The sequence below is a fragment of the Perna viridis genome, chromosome 9 (genome assembly GCF_037379345.1).
Source record: "Perna viridis isolate PV_CMFRI_1.1 ecotype Kerala chromosome 9, ASM3737934v1, whole genome shotgun sequence".
Taxonomy (NCBI): domain Eukaryota; kingdom Metazoa; phylum Mollusca; class Bivalvia; order Mytilida; family Mytilidae; genus Perna; species Perna viridis.
Window position 1 is genome coordinate 14,012,103 of NC_142453.1, and position 12,680 is coordinate 14,024,782.

At 34.1% G+C, this 12,680-nt stretch overlaps 1 protein-coding gene and 1 long non-coding RNA gene across 18 annotated transcripts in view; both read right to left on the minus strand.

Moving 5' to 3' along the window:
• The window catches only part of LOC148606876 (nitric oxide synthase-like protein), a 152,988-nt gene that overhangs the window by 3,559 nt on the left and 136,749 nt on the right, over positions 1–12,680 (minus strand). The window lies entirely within an intron of this gene.
• LOC148606877 (uncharacterized) lies at positions 391–6,043 on the minus strand. Its single transcript, XR_015915446.1, has 3 exons — positions 1,674–6,043; positions 1,310–1,397; positions 391–822 (listed from the first exon to the last, which is right to left on the minus strand). It is a non-coding gene; the product is annotated as an uncharacterized LOC148606877 (long non-coding RNA).

Genomic DNA, 12,680 nt, shown 5'->3' on the forward strand with positions numbered 1-12,680 from the left:
TTGAATTAAAATTTCGTCTGAGGAAAAAGTGTTTCCTTACGGAAATATATCAAATTTAAATTTCCTTTGAGGAAATTTTATCACTTTAAATTTCCTTAAAGGAAAAACAAGAGAAGAACTATTCCCTTAATTAAATTTATCGTGTAAAAAATTCCTCAAAGGAAATTTCATCTCATATAGTTTCCTTTAAGGAAATTTTCTAACTTGAAATTTCCTTAAAGGAAAAAACTAGGTCTTCAGAAAATGCACCAAAACAAAATGTCTTTTGAGGAAAATTCATATGAAATGTTAGAGTAACAAGCTTCAAGAAGAAGTTTTATTTTTAGAAAGATGTTTAAATTTGTTACATTATGTACATCAATACTTTATACTTTTATGAGCTGAGCAGCAAACTTTAGAGTATTTTTATAGTATCTATACACTAATACTCAAAGTTTACTATTTAATTTGAAATTATTATTAATTGTACTGGTTACATCAAACAAGGAATCATTTTGATTTCGTTGTAAGTAATCTGTCTATAAATGGATTATACATATAAACTATAAATTCTAATAAGCATTCAAACAAATGTTCTGCTGGGTTTGATGGTTAGCAGGTTACTGACTAAGCTTGATCAACTTAGCTGGTGTGTCCTGTGGGATTGTTTAGGACAGTGCTGTAACAGTGGATGAGTGGAGATCAACCAGATGATGGAATTAGCTTGACCTTGGAAACACTATATTTCAGGTAATGGATTTGATTAATATCTGATGCTGGTTTGTGTCAGATGTTTTAACACAGTCACACTGGAGGACTGTTTCACCCGTTTACAACAGATTCCTGTAAAGTAACAAAGTCGTGGTTATACATTATTGGGAAGAGTGTCATTTTAAGACATGATTTAAATAATGATTAAGGCATGATATGTGTAAATCGCTTGTTTTAGTTGAGCATAGATACAGTATACGCTAAACTACTTTCTAGAATTTTCACAATGTAATGGGAGCCTAAATCAACAAAACCAACAATTCAAACTTCCATTTCCTTTTTATCTCAAAAGGCTTACCGATGGAATACATAAAACCTCTCTGTTCCTCATTACATTGCATCTCACACGTTTGATGAAACACAAAACATGACTTCAGGATATTCAATGAAAGTAAATATAAATTCAAAAACTGATAAACACTAATACATGTATTTAAACTGCAATAATTCTTAGTAAAAATGTTCTTTTAGATTTGGTTTATCTCTTCTAAGTATTAGTACTAGTTTGGTTTGTCAAATGATTAAAATAAATGCATTATTTAAAATAAAATATATGTACCAATTAAATATCAGTAACCAACTATCCTTCTTTGTTACAAATATTTTCTTCTTCAGCCCCATTTAATATATCTCCTTTCTTGGAAGTCCTAAAACAATAATGTTTAAAATATTAATATCATTAAGTGTACAATACTGAATTTTATGCAAAGCAACATGACACAAATGTACATATATTTGCATAAGATGACTACCAGATATATGAACATAAGTTTTGAGTGTGCAAATAACATAAACTTCTGCATGTAATCTAGTACATGTTCTTGTTAACGCTTAGCCTATCATGAAATAAGCAACGTTTATTATAATAAAGTTACCAATTCAACAATATTTGTCTTAAAACACATTCACGATCTCTTACATACTATTTGGTAATAACCAAACATCTTCAAGACTTGGTCATTCTGTGTCAGCATATCACCTGAAATGATATATATGCAAGGAAATATATCACATTTCATCATTTGAACAGCACACCATTTTTTTGGCAGTACAGTACACAGCAGTACAGCAAAAATAAACGGAACTCCTCAAAAGCTTTAGGGATGACAAGTTGGTTTTGTGGATATCAGCTATTACATAATGAGAATACTAATTAAATGTTTAATAGATATTTTGATCAAAAATATTTTCCGGGGTCTTGTAAGAAGTAATTTTTCTTCATCATCTACATATTTTTTTTTATTTAACATCTTATTGTTCATCTCAGTTAAACAATAACTACTTTACAACAAGAGACAAATATTTTTGACAATATATATATGACAAGAAAAAATGAATCAATAATTATTCCAGACATGTTTTAACAAAATTCGAATCAGTTGAATCGATCATCATCATATGCACTTTAAAATATATAAATTTCAACGGAGTTTTTGTAAATAAAAATTTTTCACAAATGATAATAAAAGATAGAAAAAAATGTCCTAGCTTGCTTTAAGTTATTGACTTTTCATTCATTGAAATGTCTTCTAGGTTATGCCACATTGGGTGTTTATTCTTATAAAATGTTTGCTATGCGCGATAAAAAAAAACATTACAGGACCAATTATTGTGTTTCCAACTTGTTGTTTTAATGCAAAAAAAAATACAAAACAAAAATCAAAAAGGATTCTTCAGTAATCATAATTCACTCTAAAAAAACGTTGGTAGTACGTTGGCAAGGTAATGGAATATGTGTAAAAGATGTTGGCCAGTTGTTGGCGATGTGTCGTACATGTTGGTTGGTAGACGTTGGGCCAACGTCGCGCCAACCGTTGGGGATGACGTCGACCCAATGAGCAAAGGGTCATTGGGCCAACATCATTTGCCATCGTAGGCCCAACGAGGATGCCAACATAATGACAATGTTGGCCCAACATCTGTTTGCTATCTGGGTTGTTTTTCTTTAGTTACCTAATGGCAAGTAGTTAACTATAATTCTGTCGATTTCAAAGAACGGCAAATCGAGCGTTATTCAATATGGCGTTCGGAATAAGAGGTTGGGGTATGGAGGAACGGAATTCCAACCTCTTACGTTGTAGGAGTAGGGGCGCACGCCCGCCACGCCCCGCCTGAATCCGCCCGTGTAAATCATATATTGATACTCCCAAAACAAATCCTTAGATATACAATATTACTGTTGTGTCGTAAATTAATCTAAATATCCTAGTCATATATGCACTGCCGTGCGTGTATTATAAATGGTAAATATTTAAGAAACCTTATATAACTTGTGTGAAATTCGTTTTTAACATTGAACATAAAAAATTGAAAACGCGCGTGGCATAAATTAATAATAAATAGAGCATTTATGAAATAACATCAATTAAACATTTAAGTCTATATAATACAGATTCTGTAATGGTAGTATTTTTTATTTTATATTTATTAACAACATACATGTACAGGTGCGTACGTTGCTTGGTTTTGATAACAGGAAGTTAATTACGTGTATAATGAGCATTAAACGGGTACTGTGGATTGAGTTACTGTGTGTAATACATGTAGGGTCTATTAGAGATACTATTCGACTTTGAAAAAATCTTAGAATATAACGGACCAGAGACATATGATATGATTAATTTAATTACTGGTCTATGAACGGTCGGATCTAGGATTTCGAGTTAACTGGCATGTATAGAATTAATGCAGAGCGAAGCGGTACAAGAAAATTTGGGTGTGTGTATAAAAAAAAATCTCATGCAAAAAACAAATCCTCCACTTTAGGTTACAGACCACCAATTCATCCAATGAGCATTTGGAACGTACGCAAAAATAGTCCTACGCAGAAATTACCCCTGTTCCTCATAGTGCTGTGAAAAAAGTTCTCATCTCATTTAAAAAAAATTAAACAGTTTCTGAAAGGAAAAACATTTCTGTACATTTTATAGGTGCATTTTGCTTTTTGTGATGTGAAGCCTAATTTCCATAATGATTTCTCAATATACCCCTATCTTGTGAAAACACTGGGATTTCCCATGCTATTTATAGACACTTCACTTCCGGTGACCAGTACTGCACTGCACGTCTGCTAACCCCACATGCCATTCTGAGGATTGTGAGCTGACATATGTAGAATCATGCTGATATATAGTCCTCTGCAGGTTAAAGTTAAGGTAAAGTCCAGAGAAGCCATTGAATATTGTGAAATTAGCATAGAAGCCTATGGAAAGTGGAATTAGTGGTTTTTAGCCTTTATGTCCGTCCTTGGATTCGCGCTTGGAAATGTGAAATAACGGATATTGGGATGTTAACAAGTTCTTAGATTTATATATATCCTCGTTTGCGTAAATAGTGGTTCCATCCCTTGTAATGATCGAGTGTCCTTCGTGTATGTAGTCGCAAGTGTTGCAACGTTTGTCTTTGCATTTCGATACAGTGAATCGTTTTTCGGCAGGGTTGAAACGGGCACTTGTAAGTATTCGTTTAAGGTTTTTCGGTTAATGTTTGCTTTGTACTATTTTTTCTTTGTTGATATGGACTTTTAGCGATTCGCTTTGTGCTATAATTGGTAAATTTGCTCTTGCTATTTCAAAAATATTCGCATTACATGGGTTGTGGGTTATTACAAAGGGTATTACCGAGTTGTCTGGTTCATTTCTAGCGTTGACTGTTAGAAGTTCGTTTCTTGGAATTCCCATTGCGCGTTCGATTTCATGTTTAATTAATTGTCCGGGATATTTCTATTTAAGTAAGAATATTTCTAATTCCTTTAAGCGTTCATTTCTAGTGTTTTCCTCGCTTATTACAGTACATATTTTACGCGCGAGACAGTACGGGATGTTTCTCCTCGTGTGGGATGGATGACACGATTTGAAATTTAAATATTGAAGCGTGTCTGTACTCTTGTAAAAAATGTCGGTTGAAATATCTCCATTGTTTTTCAGTACTAAAACGTCTAGGAACGGCAATTTGTCTGCACTCAATTCTCTTGTGAGTTTGATATTATTGTGCAAATTGTTCAGGATGTCCGTGAATTTATCTAAGTTTTCAGTAGATTTATTCCAGATTATAAAGCAGTCATCCAAAAACCGCTTCCATGACGTTTCTATTTCATTAGTAAATTCCAGTCCGAATTCGTTTTCCACTTGTTGGTACAATTTTTGTTCAAGGAACCCCTTTATTAGTGTTGCGTAAGTGGGCGCGAATTTTGTTCCCATAACTGTACCATGAATTAGTGAATAATGTTTTCCATCGAAATAAAAGGAGTTATTCTCCAAAATAAAACTAACTAATTCCAATATTCAGTCAGCGGTAAAACAATTATCATTTGCTTCAGGATGCTTTTCTATACAATATTTTACGGCATTAATACCTAGGTTATGGGGTATATTTGTGTATAGGCTGGTAACGTCGAAGCTAACCATTACTGCCTCTTCCCTGACTGTTCTAGGTAGATGAGATAAAAAGTCCACATCATCCCGTTTATAACTCGGTACAAACGAACAAAGTGGTTTCAACAGCATATCGAGTAATTGATTTAAGTATCAACTCGGGTGGAGCTTCCAAAACTACATATTCACTGTTTTGGTCCTTTACACTTCTTGTATAATACTGGATTTGTGAAATTTTGGAAGTCCGTAAAAGTTGCTTGTATGATATTCGAAATTGGTCAGATAATCACGCTCTTTTTCTGTGAAACATTCTGAATATCTGTTGAGTAAACGGTTTAATTGTAACATAATTCGTTTGTCAATATTTTCTGGAATCTCTGAATAAAATGTCGCTTCATTCAATTGTTTGTAGGCAAGCGATCTATAATATTCAGTATCCATTATAACTATTGCTCCCCCTTATCAGCTTCTTTAATAATGATTGTTATATCCGACTGAAGTCTTTTAAGAGCATCAAGTTCGGCCTTGGATAAGTTCTTCTGTACACCTTCTTTCGGTGTTAATGGAAATGAGGACAATTTATCAATGTATTCATCCAAATGAGTATTGCGGTTGTTCTTCGGAGTAAATGACGACTTATTCCGGAGAATGGATTCATCATCTTCCATTTCTTTATCGAAAAAATATTCGACTAGTCGAAGTTTTCTACAAAAGGCTTTAGCGTCTTTTTAATTCTTAATGATTAGCAGATGAGGGAGTCGGGGTAAATTTTAGCCCGTTTAGCAATAATTTATTTTCGTTTGTATCTAAAGTATATATATATATATATTACTTTATAAAGATCTTTGGTTTTACCATAGACCTGTATTTAACTACAGGTCTATGGTTTTACCACATCCGTTCTATTGATAATATAAAGTGTGTAGTTCGAAACATTTAAATTGCTGAATGTCTTTTAATATATTTTAAACAAAATTAATATCGTTTATTCATAAGATTAGAAAGAAGATATTTTGTCAATTAATAGTAGTTGCGATGTTTTCTTTCCTGTATTATACCAAATTTATAACGAAATACATTTGCATAAATTTTACAAAATTTATTAAAATTCATGTATATGTACTTCTGTCATCAAAAATGGTGTTACCCAGTTAGCAACAATTGACACAAAGTATCTTTGTTTTCTATTCTTTTAAATACGTAATAATAAATGTGTGTATTGAACAATTTTTTTACCCGAACAACATTGGAACAACCATCTATGAAATTTCGAGATTGAGACAATTGAGAGATTTGGTAATTACGCATATCAACATGGTGGAGTGTTGCTCTAATTAATTACTTCGCCCCTCGGCTGGGATTAACTATACATTACACAGGAGTGTCAAGCGAATTCACACGAGGCCTATGGATATGATTTTGTAAAATATACACCCTGCATGGACATTGTGATAGAAGAAACAACCCATTCGCTTCAAATTTTTTTCTTAATTATTCTCCGTACGTGCATGAAAGTGAACATATACATCTTAGAAAAATTCCCCAGTCCGTGGTTAGTTTAACACCACAGACATATAATTGTATATTTATGCCTTTGCTTAACATAGGACTTTAACAGGCGCGGATCCAAGGACTGTCGTACCGGGCGTACGCCCCTTCCTAAATCGGTAACAAAAAAAATTCAGTTTCACCCCACAATATTTTTTGCCTTGCTTTACACAACATATCACAACTCATACGTTATGCCAGAGCTTGCCGAAACTACGCAGACTTTTTGTATCGCGCTAGAACTAATAAATAGGCTTCTGGAACAGGGTTATGTTGCTACAAGATTGAAGTCATCACTACAGAAGTTTTATGGTCGTCGTCATGAACTCGTGGATCGTTATGGTGTATCCATCTGTACCATGAAAACTGATTTATTCAACGGGTCATAGTTTTCCTTTCCTCGTTTGTCTACCCCGGACTTGACTTTTAATGAGCAACTCGGCGGGTGTTTCTAGAAAAGCAGAGGATGCTTACCCTACCGGTGCACCTGGTCCATGCTCCCAGTTTTTAGTGGAGTCCGAGTTGCTCATTTGCTTTTGTTACTTTGCATGTATGATTTTAGTTACTTTATGTTCTTTGTTGTGTATGTCTCTTTTCCATGTCTGGTCTTTGTCCCTGGATCTGCAGATATGGGATCGGAACCACATTCAGGTCAATGGTGTAACCGTACCTCTCTTACGTCCTAGATTTTGCCTTTCCTTAACATGTAAGGACGGCAGCGAAGTATATTCCATACTTGCAGAGTTCGGGATGCAGCCATATTTTATCCTGTTTTTGCAGAGTTACCTCCCGTAAGAGCAAGTGTAATTTCGAAGTCTCTCTAATCGATGTTCGGATTCGGGTGCAGAAAAAAAGAGGTAACTCGAATGAAAATGGAATCCCCATAGACAAACACAACGGTGTGTCTATAATTTACAGGGGGTTTCATTTTGTTGGTAGGTTACATAAAGATGATTTTCATTTGTATCCCGGGTAAAGAAATTTATGGCAGGGTCAGTAGAACGAGAAATTCCCTTTTGACTTTCGAGATTTTCTAAAGTGTCGTCGATATCGTATGGCAAACCTTCGGTAGTCCGAATAGACACCTGCTCCGAAGGGAGATAAATGTTAACAAAATGTTGGTTCGCAAGTCGGGAATATGATTGTTTTCTCCACAATTACGAGTCAAGGAAGACGAAAATGTATTTTTTTTCTTATAGCATAGGCTTTTAAGAGCTTGTCTATGAGAAAACCGTGCAAAACTGGAAAAATCGTCCGAAAGTCATTTTAGAATTGCCGTAAATTTTATATTAGGAATGACAGAAGGTCATAAGAGATTCCCAAAAATGAATATGATAATGACCAGACTTTGTTCTATTTTTAGTAGCATCCATTTTAAGGTGTTAGGGGCATTTCTTTAATGATGTGCCGAATTTCATGGTCAAATTTGGACCACATTCATCAGTTATTATGTCGCCCCAGACGAATGTCTGGGCGACATGCTGTTATTGTATTGTTTCTTATTATTATGTCGCTCCAGACGAATGTCAGGGCGACATGTTCTTATTGTACCGTTTCTTATTATTGTTATGTCGCCCAAGACGAATGTCGGGGCGACATATTGTTATTGTACTGTTTCTTCTTCTTCTTGTTGTTTCTTCTTCTTCTTCTTCTTCTTGTTCTTCTTCTTCTTCTTCTTCTTATTATTATTATTATTATTATTATTATTATGTCGCCCCAGACGAATGTTGGGGCGACATATTGTTATTGTACTGTTTCTTATTAGGTCGCCAAAATGAAGTTATGCAGCTTATTGTTTTTGCTCCGTTTCTTCTTCTTCTTCTTCTTCTTCTTCTTCTTATTATTATTATTATTATTATTATTATTATGCTTCTTCTTCTGCACGCAAAGATATTTTGGCGATTTCTCGGAGACCGTTTATTCGATCAAGCATGCTAAGGGAATGGGCATGCCACTTCCGGAATTTCAAAATGGCCGCCAAAACAAAACCCGGAAAAATGAAAAAAAATTCTATAAAATTAGTGGAACTAGTTAATGAAATAAAAATGACTAATGAGGCTGTTCTTGATTTGCTGACATCAAAGGCGTAAAAAGATTTTTTTTTTTAAAAAAAAGCCGTCATTTTTTTCAAAATGGCCGCCAAAATCGGCAAAATTTCAACATTGGTCGATTTCAATGAAAATTGATATCTAGGGTTAACATGACATTCTTAATTCCATGGCGGCTTCTGATTTTGTCAAAAAGCCGCCATTTGTTATCAAAATGGCTGCCAAAACCGATTGAGATGAAACTTTTGAAGTTCGAACTACTCTTCGAAGGATGCAGAACTTCGGAAAAAAATTTCCAGCTGCGGCCATTTTTTCAAAATGACCGCCGAACTAAAGGTACCTATTTTTTACGCCGAAAATTGGAACATCAAATAGTTTTGACCAAACGTGAAAAGTTCATAATTTAGGACATTGCAATATCTGGGAAACCTAGGTGGCTAGAAACTTAAATTTGGTATGATGGGAGAACTCAATGTGTCAAAAAAAATTAAGGGAAAAAAAGTGAATCGATATGTTTTCAGTTACCATTTTGGTACCAAAATCCACTTTTTCTCACACCTATCATTTTTTACTTAGTAGGAAATTTTGATGAAACTTTTTCATAAGCTGCGTCTCATTAATATCTCAGAATTCGTATAAAAATGTTTCGCCAATATGCCGCCATTTTTAAAATGACTACCAAAGTTCATAATCTAGGACATTGCATTATCTTTGAAACCTAGGTGGCTAGAAACTTGAAATTTGGTATGGTGGTTCAGTTTAGAGAAACTAATAAAATAAAGCAAAAAAGTGAATCGATATGTTGTCTGTTGCCATGGCAACGAAAAACTGAAAATTTCACGGATCCCGAAATCCATTTTTTTCTCACGGCCATAAGTTTTTTATTTATTGAACAAATTTAATGAACCTTAGTATTATAATGCGTATCAGTCAGACCTCGGAATCTAAGCAAAATTCTGACAAAATGGTCGCCATTTTCAAAATGGCTGCCTTAGGTCACAATCTAGGACACAGCATTATCTCAACAACATGAATAGCTACAAATTTGTAAAAAGGTCTGTGAAAGGAGTTGGATGGGCATAACAATACAATATTAAAATTGGGAACTTAAATGGTTGCCGGGGGCAACATTCGCTATTGCTCGCAATGGCAATTCTAGTTAATGTTTGCTTTTTGTGTGATGTGACAAAATTTTAAGTTGTTACATTTATATTCATTAAAGTGGTAAATAGTCACTCATTTAGCCTTATGTGAAAATTGGCAGTATTTCAAATTTTTTCCAAAAATAGAAGACAATTTTCATACAACTTGCCATTGATAATCAAAAAGGCTATACAAGCTAAAATAACGCGGAAAAATTATCATTGTTGTAACCGAAAAGTAGAAACTGTATTATATTTGTATGCTATAAAGTTTCAGGCTGGGCATTTAATATTTTCATAATTTTTCAACATGTAAATAAGAGGTACTTTTGGTGGAAAAGGGGCAATTTCTAATGCCATTTTATTCAGCCATAATGGAAGATATATAAATATATCCATTCAGATTTTATATGAGAAGTACAGAAGTGATTGATTTCAAATCAATTAAACACAGCATGACGTATAAAACTCATTGAAAACAATTTTCTTAGAACCCACATGTATGGGACGAGTTGCCTTGGTACGATGTAGTCCCATGCACTGGAAAACGTTTCCTTCCCCTGTACATCTACATATAAAAATGATATTTCCTTCAAGGAAATAAGAATTTCCTTAAAGGAAATTAGATTTCCTCAAAGGAAATCAAATTTCCTCAGAGGAAATTTTGTTTTAAATGCTTACTGTGCTTAGATGGTAAGCAAGGTAAGAATGTAACTCGTACAATTTTTACTAGGATGTTAGTGCATTATCTAAGACAAACACTTCTTCGCTGCGATTTAAAATGGCGAAGACCATTTTAGCACTCATCAGAATTGCAAACTTGCCCCGGATACTGTTTATTTAACAAAACAGACGATCCATATCGGTACGTCCGTTCGTACGTCTATTTAGTGGTAATCTCTTATAGACCTTATTATAGGAGTCATTGCACAAAAGATGTTTTTATCAAATATTTTTATTCAATGATTTTTTTTCTTTATGTCGTTCAAGATTTTATTATATTAACTAAATAACTCAATACAAAAAGAGTCGTACGACAAATTCGATCTCAATAATTGTGTAGATCATATAAAAAAAATAATTTCATCATCAGAAACTGTCTTTCTATTTTTATGGTTTCAAGATAATAGCTAAAATCTGCGATAAAAATACATAAAAGATTATCAAATAAAAACTCGTCCAAAATCTGATGCTGAAAGGGTCGCTTCTTCAGTAACAAATCTGACTGCAAAGCGAAAGTGGTTATTCAACGGTGAGGAAGACCGACGGACTCAAGCCATAAAAGATTAAAGTTCGAATATAATGCAAGATTCAATTTGAAATTTACTTATTGTGATATTATGTGGCTCAAATATGTCATTATTTATTTGAAAACTAATCAAGCAAAAAATAGATGAAATCAAATGAAAACAAGACACGTATTCACCTGTTTATCCGTTATTGTTATTTTTTTTTACCGAGGTTAAAGTATTTTTAACCCAGTTGTATGATCTGTCGGCAATCTCCGGAAGTAATGGCGAAAAATAATTAGACCAGAGGTATTGATCAATTAAAAAACGTTGTATTCACAATATTCTGTAGTTGTTATTGACATTTATTGCTTCAATTGCCTTTCTACAAACTTATTTCATTGAATCAGCAAAATTAAGTAGAATCAAAACTGAACAAATTTGGTAGCTACTACAGCTTTAAATGGTATTTCAAGTTACATGAGATAATGTGCTTTTGTACCAATAAAGATGCTAAATATTAATGGTTTTGTGCTAGCTTGGCCATAGTATTTCGGAAATAAAACACTGAAACTCCACTTTATCATTGTTTTACCACGGGTCGGCTATTCAAGTCGCATTATTTAACCGAAATAGGGAGGGGATTAATATCGACATAAATAGCCTGCCCGTGGTAAAACAATTACAAAAAATGAAGTTTCCAAGATTTATTTTGATTCTAACAGGTCAGGCATGGAACTTAAGACTTCCGCAATAGTCAATTGTTAAACAAGCGATGCAAAAGAATAAACAAAAATATGCAGTTGAACTTTGTGCTTTAGATATATAAATGAAGTAAAAGACGAATATGATTTATGATTATAGATATAGCACCTATTTTTTGCATTGTTAAGGTCACAGTGTTGACACGTGGTCCGACATTTTACAACGTGTGTATTGATTAATTTTATGTGTTCATTTTGCAGACAATCGTGAACCGGCTACCTGCACGTGGTAATTCATTTTTACATATTTGTCCAGTGTGGTGGACGAGTTTTTCAACAACGGTCGGCATTCCAATGGGAACAAATTGTGCTCCTCTACTTGCTGACCTATTCTTATGAGGCTGACTCTATAGCTAATCTGATCCGAAAGGATGAACATCGATTAGCTAGACCCTTTAAGCTCAGTGTCCGCTATATCGATGACGAACTATCGTTTAACAATCCTAGTTTCGGGGACTTGATGCATCGCATCTACCCCAAAGAACATATGGAGATAAATGATACTACAGACACTGTGAAGTCAGCCTCATATCTTGACCTACAGTTAAGAGATCGATGGTAATGGAAAACTATTGACCAAACTCTACGACAAGCGCAATGACTTTACATTCAGAATTGTCAACTTTTCTTTCATCCGTGGCGACAATCCCGTCAGCAGCAGCGTATGGAGTTTTCATATCACAACTGATACGTTATGCCAGAGCTGTAACGAAGCAGACTTTTTGTATCGCGTAAGACTTCTTACAGTTAGGCTTCTGGAACAGGGCTATGTTGCTACAAGACTGAAGTCATCACTACAGAAGTTTATGGTAGCAATCATGAACTC